Genomic DNA, 10177 nt, shown 5'->3' on the forward strand with positions numbered 1-10177 from the left:
AATATGCTTCAAAGAACATGCAGGTGTAGCAACTGTATTCCAAAACAGCTAAATATGCAGGTCCAAAAAAGGAAGGTACTTTTTCAACTTCCACATTCACTCCAAAGCCCATTCATCTCCTTCACCATGCCAAAGATCAAACACACGTTCCACCTAGCTATAAAATAAGGTGGCAAAGATGCTGCACCACTGACATCGCAGGAGAGTGGCCTATAAAACCAGACTTCTGGTTGGGTTGCAACCAAGAAGGGGCCTCCAGCTGCACTTTCTCACAAGTCATCATTCTCATCTGGAAGCACAGCTGTCTAAATGGCCTCTGGATCACGCTCATACTGTGCTGCCAAAGCTCGGGCCACGACAACCTCTGGTGGGGCAAGAGTAAGCATGGCAACAAACTCCAAGTGAGCATCTCTAATTAGCTTTCTAGCAAGCCAGGAAGGGCTTTTCTTTTTTTTCTTTTTTCTTTTAAGATTTTATTTATTTATTCATGAGAGACACACAGAAAGAGAGGCAGAGACACAGGCAGAGGGAGAAGCAGGCTCCATGCAGGGAGCCCAACGTGCGACTTGATCCCGGGTCTCCAGGATCACTCCCTGGGCTGAAGGTGGCGCTAAACCTCTGAGCCACCCAGGCTGCCCCAGGAAGAGCTATTCAAAGTTGTAGTTACTTTTGGCAGAAATATCATAGTGCTGAAAGTTCTTCTTTCAGTGAAAGACAAGAGATTTTGCTTTACCTTTCCTGTCCTTAATGTCCACTTTGTTGCTACACAGCACAATGAGGATGTTTTCACATATGCAAACCAGATTCTCTATGCCAATTAGGCACGTTCTTGCGAGGAACCCTTGATGTTACTACAAACATTGTAATGGCACACTGGGTCTCGATGTAATAGCTGTCTCTCACCCACCAAATTTCTCCTGGCTAGCTGTCCCCATACATTGAACTTAATAGGTCCTCTATTGGTATGAAACACAAGGGGTGGACCTCAACAACCAAGTGGCTATGTATTTCCCAAGTTCACCAGTCAGATGGCATTTCACAAACATTGTTTTTCCAATAGCTCCATCACCAAGCAATACAAGTTTGAACTGGACTTGGGGTTCTCCTTGGGCAGCCATTGTGCTGTTGCTTCCAGAAGCATGTCTGGCCCATCTGATAGAGCCGTATTTCATTCTCTTTGATGTAATCGTAAATGGCATCATTTCCCTACATTGTCTTTCTGATAGTTTATTATTAGTATGTAGAAATGCAAATTAGTGTGTATTGTGGGCTTTGTATCTTGCAACTTAACCAAATTCATTGATTAGTTTTCACCATTTTGGGAGCAAAGTCTTTAGGGTTTCCTATATATAGTATCAGGTCATCTGCAAATAGTGACAGTTTTACTTCTTCCTTTCCAGTTGGGATACTCTTATTTCTTTTTCTTGCCTAACTGGTCTGGCTAGGACTACCAATACTATATTAAATGAAAGTGGCAAAAGTGGTAATCCTTGTATTGTTTCTGATCTTCGAGGAAAAGCTTTCAACTTTTCCCCATTGAGAATGATGTTAGGTGTGGGCTGGTCATATATGGCCTTTATTATATTGAGGTATATTTCCTCAATACCCACTTTGTCGAGAGTTTTAATCATAAATGAATGTTCATCACATATCTTTTCTGCATCTACTGAAGTGGTTTTATATGATTCCTCTTATCTTACCTTCATTTTATTAATGTTGTGCATCACATTGATTGATTTGCAGATGTTGAGCCATTTTTGAATCCTTAGAATACATCCTACTTCATCATGGTGTTTGATCCTTTTGAAATATTGTTGAATTTGGCTTGCTAATATTTTGTTGAGGATTGTCTGCATATATGCTCATCAGAGATACTGTCCTGTAATTTTCTTCCCTCCTGATACCTTTGTCTGGTTTTGGTATCAGGATAATGCTGGTCTCATAAAAGGAGTTTGGAATCGTTCCTTCCTTCTATTATTTTTTTTAAGAGTTTGAGAAGATGGGTACTAATTCACCTTTGAATGTTAAGTAAAATTCACTAGAAAAGCTGTCTGGTCTTGGGCATTTTTTTGTTTGTTTGTTTGTAGGGAGTTCTTAAATTACTGATTCAATCTCCTTACTATTAATTGACCTGTTCAGATTTTCTAGTTCTTCATGATTCAGACTTGGAAGGTAATATGTTTCTAGGAATTTATCCATTTCTTCTAGGCTGTCCAATTTGGTGGCATATAATTGTTCATAATAGTCTCTTATGATCCTTCATATTTCTGTGATATCAGTTGTAGCATTTTCTCCTTCATTTCTGATCTTATTTTCACTCTTTCTTGGTGAGTCTAGCTAAAGGTTTGTTAACTTTGTTTATATTTTTAAAGAACCAGCTCTTAGGTTCATTGACATTTTCTACTATCTTTTTAAGTCTCTATTTCATTTATTTCTGCTCTGATCTTTGTTAATTCCTTCTTTCCACTAACATTGGACTGCATTTGTTCTTTAAATTATAGTTTTTGAATCTCCAAGAATAGTACCATGTAGGTCATCACATAAAGCTTTTCCCAAACGTATATAACCACAAAGCCCTTTTTGGTAGAGTCCTTCAAAATGATAGTGTCACAACAACAGACTTTGTATGTTCTTTTACCAGTGTTTGTCAGGTTTTCTTGTGTGTATAAGTCACACTTGGGAATGTTGTACAAGTATAGATTCTGATTCAGTAGATCTAGGATGGAGGTCTGAGATCCTGCCTTTCTTATAAGCTTCCTAGAGCTGCCACTGCTACTGGTTCAAACACATTTTCTAAGCAAGCTTCTAAGTCAAAATCTTTATTTCCATCAATAACATTTCTGTTCCCACATTTCCTGTCTTGGTTAATGATGTCACTATCCACACAGTTCCTCAACTGGAAACTTGGATGTCAGATTCCCTTCCCTTCACACCTCCTTCTAACCTCACCTCAAATCCAACTGATTGCTGAATTGTCTCTTGAATCCAGTCCACCATCTTCAACTCCATTGTCTTTGTTCAGGACTTTAGTATCTTTCTAGGGACTATGAGTGGCATCTTAATGCCTTTATTCTTTCCTGTCCAAACTGTTGCCAGACACAGCCTTAATCAGGTCAATCCCTCACTTTAAAATTGACACTGGTGTCCCACTGCCCAACAAATAAAACCCCAACTGCTCAGCACTGAGACATTCCAGGTCCTGCAAAATCTGATCTCAGGAAATTTTGAAATTTTACTCCTACTACCAATTTATGACACAACAAGTGCTGTGCTGTGGTCACATTATGTCGCTCACCTTCCCCTGAACACACCATGCATGTTCCCATCTCTGGACATTTGTTCAAGCTCTTTGATAGCCAGTATTGTCTTTCTCCTACTTTCCCCATCTAGAGGAATACTCTCATTCTTCTTAGTCTAAATATAATCTCCTTTGCTAAATGTCCCCCAATTATAATTAATTTTTACTTCCTTTATGTTCTCAACGATATTTTTTAAAATTTTGCTTATACTTTTTTTAATGTTGCCCCATCACCATTTATACATGTGTTTTTCTGGCTAGCTCCTTAAGGGTATTGATCATGCATGGCACATAATAGATGTTTCTTTATTCCTTTATTTTTTTAAATTGCCATATATATGTGATGAATAACCAACTAAACAAATGAGCATATTGGGTGGAGGAGAGTCAAATTGCTATGAATTATTTTAAAAGTAAGGTTGACCCTTAAATAATGTGGGTGTCAGTGGTACCAACACAGTCAAAATCCATATGAGTTTTGACTCCCCCAAAAATGAATTACTAACAGTATACTGTTGAAGCCTTACCAATAACATAATCAACTAACATATTTTTTCATTATATGTATTATATGTGGTATTCTTATAACAAAAAAGGTTAGAAAAAAGAAAATGCTAAAAAAAAATCATAAGGAGGAGAAAATACATTTCTATTACTATGCTGTATTTGTTTTTTAAAAATTATAATATACATACATTTCAAACCCATCTTGTTCAAGGGTTACCTGTCTAGACAACAAACCACCTGAATAAAATACAGATTACTAGAAGTCAACCCCAGACCTACTGAACCAGAATTGGTTAATGTCTTGGTTAATGGTGTCACTAACCACCATAGAATGGGACCATAGAATCTAAGTTTTAGCAAGATGGGACCATAGAATCTAAATTTTAGCAAGAAATCCAAGTGACTTTTATTCAGACTAATGTGTAAGAACTACTGCCTATGGGATGCCTGAGCAGCTCAGTGGTTGAGTGCCTGCCTTTGGCTCAGGGAGTGATCCTGGAATCCCAGGATCAAGTCCTACATCAGGCTTCCTGCATGACGTCTGCTCCTCCTTCTGCCTATGTCTCTGTCTCTCTCTCTCTCTGTCTCTCACGAATAAATAAATCTTTTAAAAAGAGAGAGAGAGAGAGAACCACTGCCTATAATTTAAAGGTAAACAGTTCATTGGTACCAACTTGTGCTCCTAAGGATTTAAAAATATTTGAGGTAAAATTCTCCTATCAGGGTGCCTGGATGGCTCGGTTGGTTGAGCATCACACTCTTGGTTTCAGCCTGGATCGAAACATCAGGTTGGTGGGATCCAGCCCTCGCCCAGGGCTTCATGATCAACAGGAGTCTGCTTGAGATTCTTGCTCTCCGTCTCCTTCTATCCCTCCCCCCTTCAAATAAATAAATAAATCTTAAAAAAAAAATCATCTTGGTCAAAGTTGAAAGCTCTGTAAAGCAATGAAAAAAGTTAAAGTATATTTAGTATCAATAAAGAACAAAATAATATAAAGATTTGGTAAGTCTTTTGAACAAAAAACTTGCTATTGAGATCATGATAGTTCTTTTTAACATTTTCTGGCCTATGACAATTTAAAGTATTTACGTGCTAATTATCTCAGTAAAGCTAGGCTATTCCAGTTGCCACATTTTTCTGAGGCACAAGAATTGTTTTTAAGTTCTCTCTTTTTTCTCTGCAGTATTTAAAACCAACTGATTTCCAAATCACAATTGAGATCACCTACTCTTTGTTACTGGGGATCCGCACAAAACTGAAGGCCATCCTTATGATTATAAGAGCTAAATGAAAGTTAAATTTGTCACATTCTTTACCATGCTGCACACTTTCAGAGTTTCATTTAAAAAAAAAATCCACATAATTAGTTTAGCTTTACCAGGAAAAAAATTTTGAATGACAAGGTCAGGCTCCTGACCTTTTAGTAAATTAGAGAAGATTGCCATAAATTGCACAATATAATGAAACACCAATTTGCATATTTGCTGCTATATTAAAAGGGATCAGTTTTAGCTCACAAAGCAGAACAAACAAAAACATGCATTTTAATAACTCAAATTACTCCCAGGAAGTGACCCTCAGCAGAAAGCCTGATTATCACTACTTAATTAGAAGCCTTGGAAATCTAAATCCTCCTTTAAATCCTATTCTGGGTACAGTGAAAGATGAAGCCATGAGTTTTGTCTAAGATTCAATATTTACTCTTTACTAATATGTTTGCTGGAGAGACTTCCCAAGCATTATAAAGACATGCGAGAAAAAATTTAATATTCAAAGAAAGAGTGCACAAAACCTGTGTTGGCTTGCAGGTGCAAAGCAATTAACAAGCTGGCATTTACAGTACTTTTAATTAATTAATTAAAAATGCAAAGCTGACTTTCATTTCTTTAAATGTTTGAACATTTTATCCATCAATAATAAAGCACTACATGCTGCTGGGTGACAACAGCTGGTAAATGAAAAAAGTTAGTCCAGTGTTAAGGTAAGTGAAGAGAGAGTTGTAATTTGCTAGAGCATCATCTCTTCATTCCCCACCCGCCCCCAGCCTGCCCTCTGTAAGGATATTATGAAACCTAGTGTCAAATGAGAGGGGAAATGGCCTTTTGGCTACTCTGAGTCATGAACTGACAGTGACAATATTTGATGTGACATGGTAACCTTGAATGGGAATGAAAACAACAAAGCTTATTACAATTATGCTCACCATTAAGGACCTGCCGCTCTGTTTCCTTAGGGGAGCAGAGTTGTTTGGAATTGAGGCTACGTACCTCTATCTTATTTATAAAGGTTAAAAACATAATTAACAGAGGGAATTTCAATAATTTGCAAAAGAAGTGGGTAATGGCTTCTAATGTAATGCTGCTGTGACTAATTTTACAGCTGGACGCTGCTCGAACAACGACTTTACTGGTCCCCGTGAACACATTTTTGGTCAGTACATATTTAAAAACAACACCATTAATGTACTTTAATTAAAACATAAATACTACAGTGCTACCTCGGTAGGCATTCACTCAGCTGGAACTAACTGTATTTGCTTAATCTACAATTTTAGATGTATTAGCAAAAATAAATGTTGGTGAATGTAAGAGCCTGATTACATATCTTGGGTAAATTGGTGATAATGAGTCAAGAGACTTTGTGTTCATTCACATATATTAGAATAAGAATCATTATGAAATTAAAGCTAAGATTAATCCTGCTAATGACACCACAGAGCATCTGGGAATAAGATAACCCAGATGTCAGATTCACTGTGCTACTGTGCTGCTATTTGATAGAGTAACCCTTGAAGTGTTCTTCTAAGGCAGATAGCTGCTACCCCCCCAGTCCCAGCACTTGAAATGCAAATGAGTGACAAGATAGTCTAATAATGAGAGCAGATTCTAGCAGTAAAGAAAATGAATAAATTAAAAAAAAAAAACCCTCTGCACCACTGATAAGAACAAGCAGCAGGCACCCTGATGTCCTCAATTAGGGTGGATGACATCTGCTGAGCATTTCTCTCTAATAAAGCCCTCACTCGGTATTCCAAAGCACACGATTCTAACACTGTTAACATTTTAATGTCCTGGGCGTGCGTGGTAACATTAATTACAAGATGATTTGGATGACTTCTGAATCTCTTTTATGTCTTCCGCAGAAGAGAACACAGCATCGCAGCTTTGATATCATAAATAAAATGGGGACGCCTGCCAAGCATGAAAGGTATCCTGAAGTCACTTGTGTCTGCTGTGTTGTCCTGAACCGCTGTAGCCAGGCAAAGAGAATCCTCTGGGCATTTACAGAGGGTCAGTAGCTATGCATTTTAGGGGGAGGCTATGTGGCTCTCAAGGATTTTCTTCCTTTATGCTAAAGGTGAACATTTTTGTTGCTGTTTCTAATTCCTAATGAGCTTAAAGTCCAATTAATATTTTTCTAAGCACAGTTTGCCTTCCTAATAGCTATTTTCATGAGCTTTGGCAAATGTCACCAGGGCTTTCTTGTTTGCTGGCTGGAAGATGGGGGCAGTTTTTCCCCTTATTCAACAGACTAACACAAAGCACTGGCACTACAGGGGACCCCCAGGGGAGAGTGAGGTGGGGGGACAAGAGAAAAGACATTTTTTGGTTATCCTACTACACAACTGGCACTGTATCACCGTCATTCCTAAGAAAATACAATTATTATCTCTATTATACCAGGGAGGAAACTGGGGACAGAGAAAATGTGACGTGTTTGCAAGTTATTAAACATGAAATAAGAAGCGGACCTAGGATTCAAACCCATGTCTGACTGAGCTCAAAGTCCATGACCTCTTCACAACACCCATGGCAGTCATTAGGGCTGTTCCCGGGTGCTCCGGGTCTCATCCTTTAGGGCATATGAGAAGGTTAGGTGTCCTTGCCCTCCTTTCATAGCTGTGTAGACTTCTTTGACCAATGATATGCAAACAGATGCTTTAAAAATCACTGTGTGGTTCACCCTGTCCCCTTTTCGCCTGTGAGGAAAAAATGGATGTCTCTCAGCCTGGATCTGAGGATGACTTGGAGCAGAGCCCACAGCCAACATGTAGCAGATGTGAAGAATGAGGGAGAAATAAATCCTTGTTAGTGGAGCCTCTGAAATTGTGAAATTTTTGGTTACTGCAGCATAACCTAGCCTATCCTGACAAATGTACAAATCTGTGAAACCCCCAATCTGTGAAACCCTCAGGAAAGGAGGAAGAAGGATAGAAAAAAATAAAAGTGAGGGGAGATGCAACTGAAAAGGTGGCCCAAGAACTGTTAAGACCTGGGAGAAAAAGATGGCAATGTCATTGATCTATCTAATCTCTTATATCATATGTGTGAACGGCTCCCCCTAGAGTTTTGCAGCGCCCATCATGAGCTGCTACTTGGAGAACATGGCTCCCCCCATTTTTCACTGGTTAAGCCAGATTTGCAGGGTGTGCTGGGTATAGAATTCATATTCAGTCAACAAACACATGCCCGGCCCAAAAAGGAGCTTGCTCACTTGAAACTTCAGGAACAATTCACCAGCCTATTTACTAGGGCCCTTGTCCACGGATCAATATTAATCTTGATGGCCCATTACTGTCACCAGCTACATATAATAAAATAAAATAAAGTTCTTCAGTCACAGAGATATCTCACCCAAATGTGAAGAGGAGAAGAGAAAAGACCCTTTTGGCTTTTCATAATTAACCCAGTGTGGTGATTTACTGCCACAGTGAAAGGGTTGTCTGAGGGGAAGAGAGAAAATGAGACACAGCAATGAGGCAATACCTGAGAATCCAGCCCCTTTTCTCTCTTGTACCTCTTTCCTACCTCAGTTTGGACCGCTCCTGTGAAATCTCCTTAATTCTCTACGCCAACTCAACCCTACTCAAAAGGCCTGCCATTTGCCAAAATGACAACTGAGCAGTACGTTCAAAGTCCCCAGGCACCAATCAAAAGTTCTCCAGGCTATCACCCAAAGTTCCAGAGCTAGTGAGGTGGGTAGTGCACTTAGAGAACTTAATCAAGTAATAGAACTTTCTGGAACAGAGGCAGAATGGATCTCAAGCAGACAAACCACACACAGTTGCAGGTGCCCTCCCTCACTATCTGTGGCACCATCCTGGGGAGCATTAGAGAGCACTGGAGAAGAGTCAATCAGCGCCCTGTATTTGGTAGTCTCCACTTCTACTTGTCCACTTCCACTTACAAGAATGCTCGTTGGTAAGAGTGAGAATGTCTAGGGAAGTCCTTTCCTTGATTAGGACTCTAAAACCAGGTGTGTAGAGCACCTCGACTTCTTCTAAAGACGTAGAACTAAAAAAAAAAAAATAAATAAAAATAAATAAAGACGTAGGACTAAAGTCCACTTCGATCCACATTCACAGCTCAACTCAGCAACTCCTCAATGAAGGGATTCAGTTCCAGAGTTCATGTTCTAGAAGATGAGGTAACACGATACAAATACCCATGAAGCCTACTCGCTACATCACCAGGAGCTTTCACTGCATTGTGCCTTAGCCCAGGCCAAGAATTCCTTCCACTGGGACTCGGTGAACACCTACTCATCCTTCAAGATATAACTCAAGTGGCCTCTGAGACCCACTCAATCAGAGGTGCGCACCCCCTCCTCTGCCCCGCACCTCTCTTCTATCACAGAACCCATGCTCCTGGTGTAGTAATGTCACCCGTCCCCTGCTCTACTGGACTCCAGGGCCCCGGGGGGAGATGTGGGGTGGTTTCCCCAGCCCCCCGCAGGACGACTGCCACACAGGAGGCACTCAGTGCCTACTGACTGAATATTGACAGTAGGAGGCAGATTTAGGATGCTGTGCCATCTTGGAAGATAAATAATACCCTCCATCCTCTTATTGGGTGCTTAAGGACTGGCTCGACTATTGCTTCTGACAGAGATATAGCACTTTCCATCTCCCTTCCTAAGGCCTTGGTGTCACCTTTATACCTTCCCAGATACTTTTGCAGTTTTTTAATAAGGTGTCCTTAGATGAGCCTCATCCAATTAGCATTATTTCGTGCCCGGCTGTGACAAGATAACTGGAAAATCAATGAAAACAAAGGCTGAACGGCCTGAGTTCTCATGACTGAGTGGGCTCCTAGGTGTCTTTTACGCAGAATAATTTATGGAAGCATCCTTTAAGTACAGGCATTTCCATCTGTTTCACCTTCACTCTTGAGGGGAAATGAAATCGGAAGATATTTAGTCTGTTTCCAACCTAATATTTTTAACCTCTTCTTCTCAGCATTTGGAACTCTTGGTACCACACCTTTGAAGACGCTCTCAGGGGCAGGAGATGAAAACCAGTGTCTCGTCGACTAGGTGCCGGGCAGCGTGCTGGCAATTCCAAGGCTCATCTGACTTAGTCTGCTTGGGGA

At 40.0% G+C, this 10177-nt stretch overlaps 1 pseudogene; it reads right to left on the bottom strand.

Moving 5' to 3' along the window:
* Nucleotides 1-269: 269 nt before the first annotated feature.
* On the bottom strand, nucleotides 270-1118 carry LOC121488291 (annotated as a pseudogene).
* Between the last annotated feature and the right edge of the window lie 9059 nt (nucleotides 1119-10177).

The sequence above is a fragment of the Vulpes lagopus genome, chromosome 3, assembly GCF_018345385.1.
Source record: "Vulpes lagopus strain Blue_001 chromosome 3, ASM1834538v1, whole genome shotgun sequence".
Classification (NCBI taxonomy): Eukaryota; Metazoa; Chordata; class Mammalia; order Carnivora; family Canidae; genus Vulpes; species Vulpes lagopus.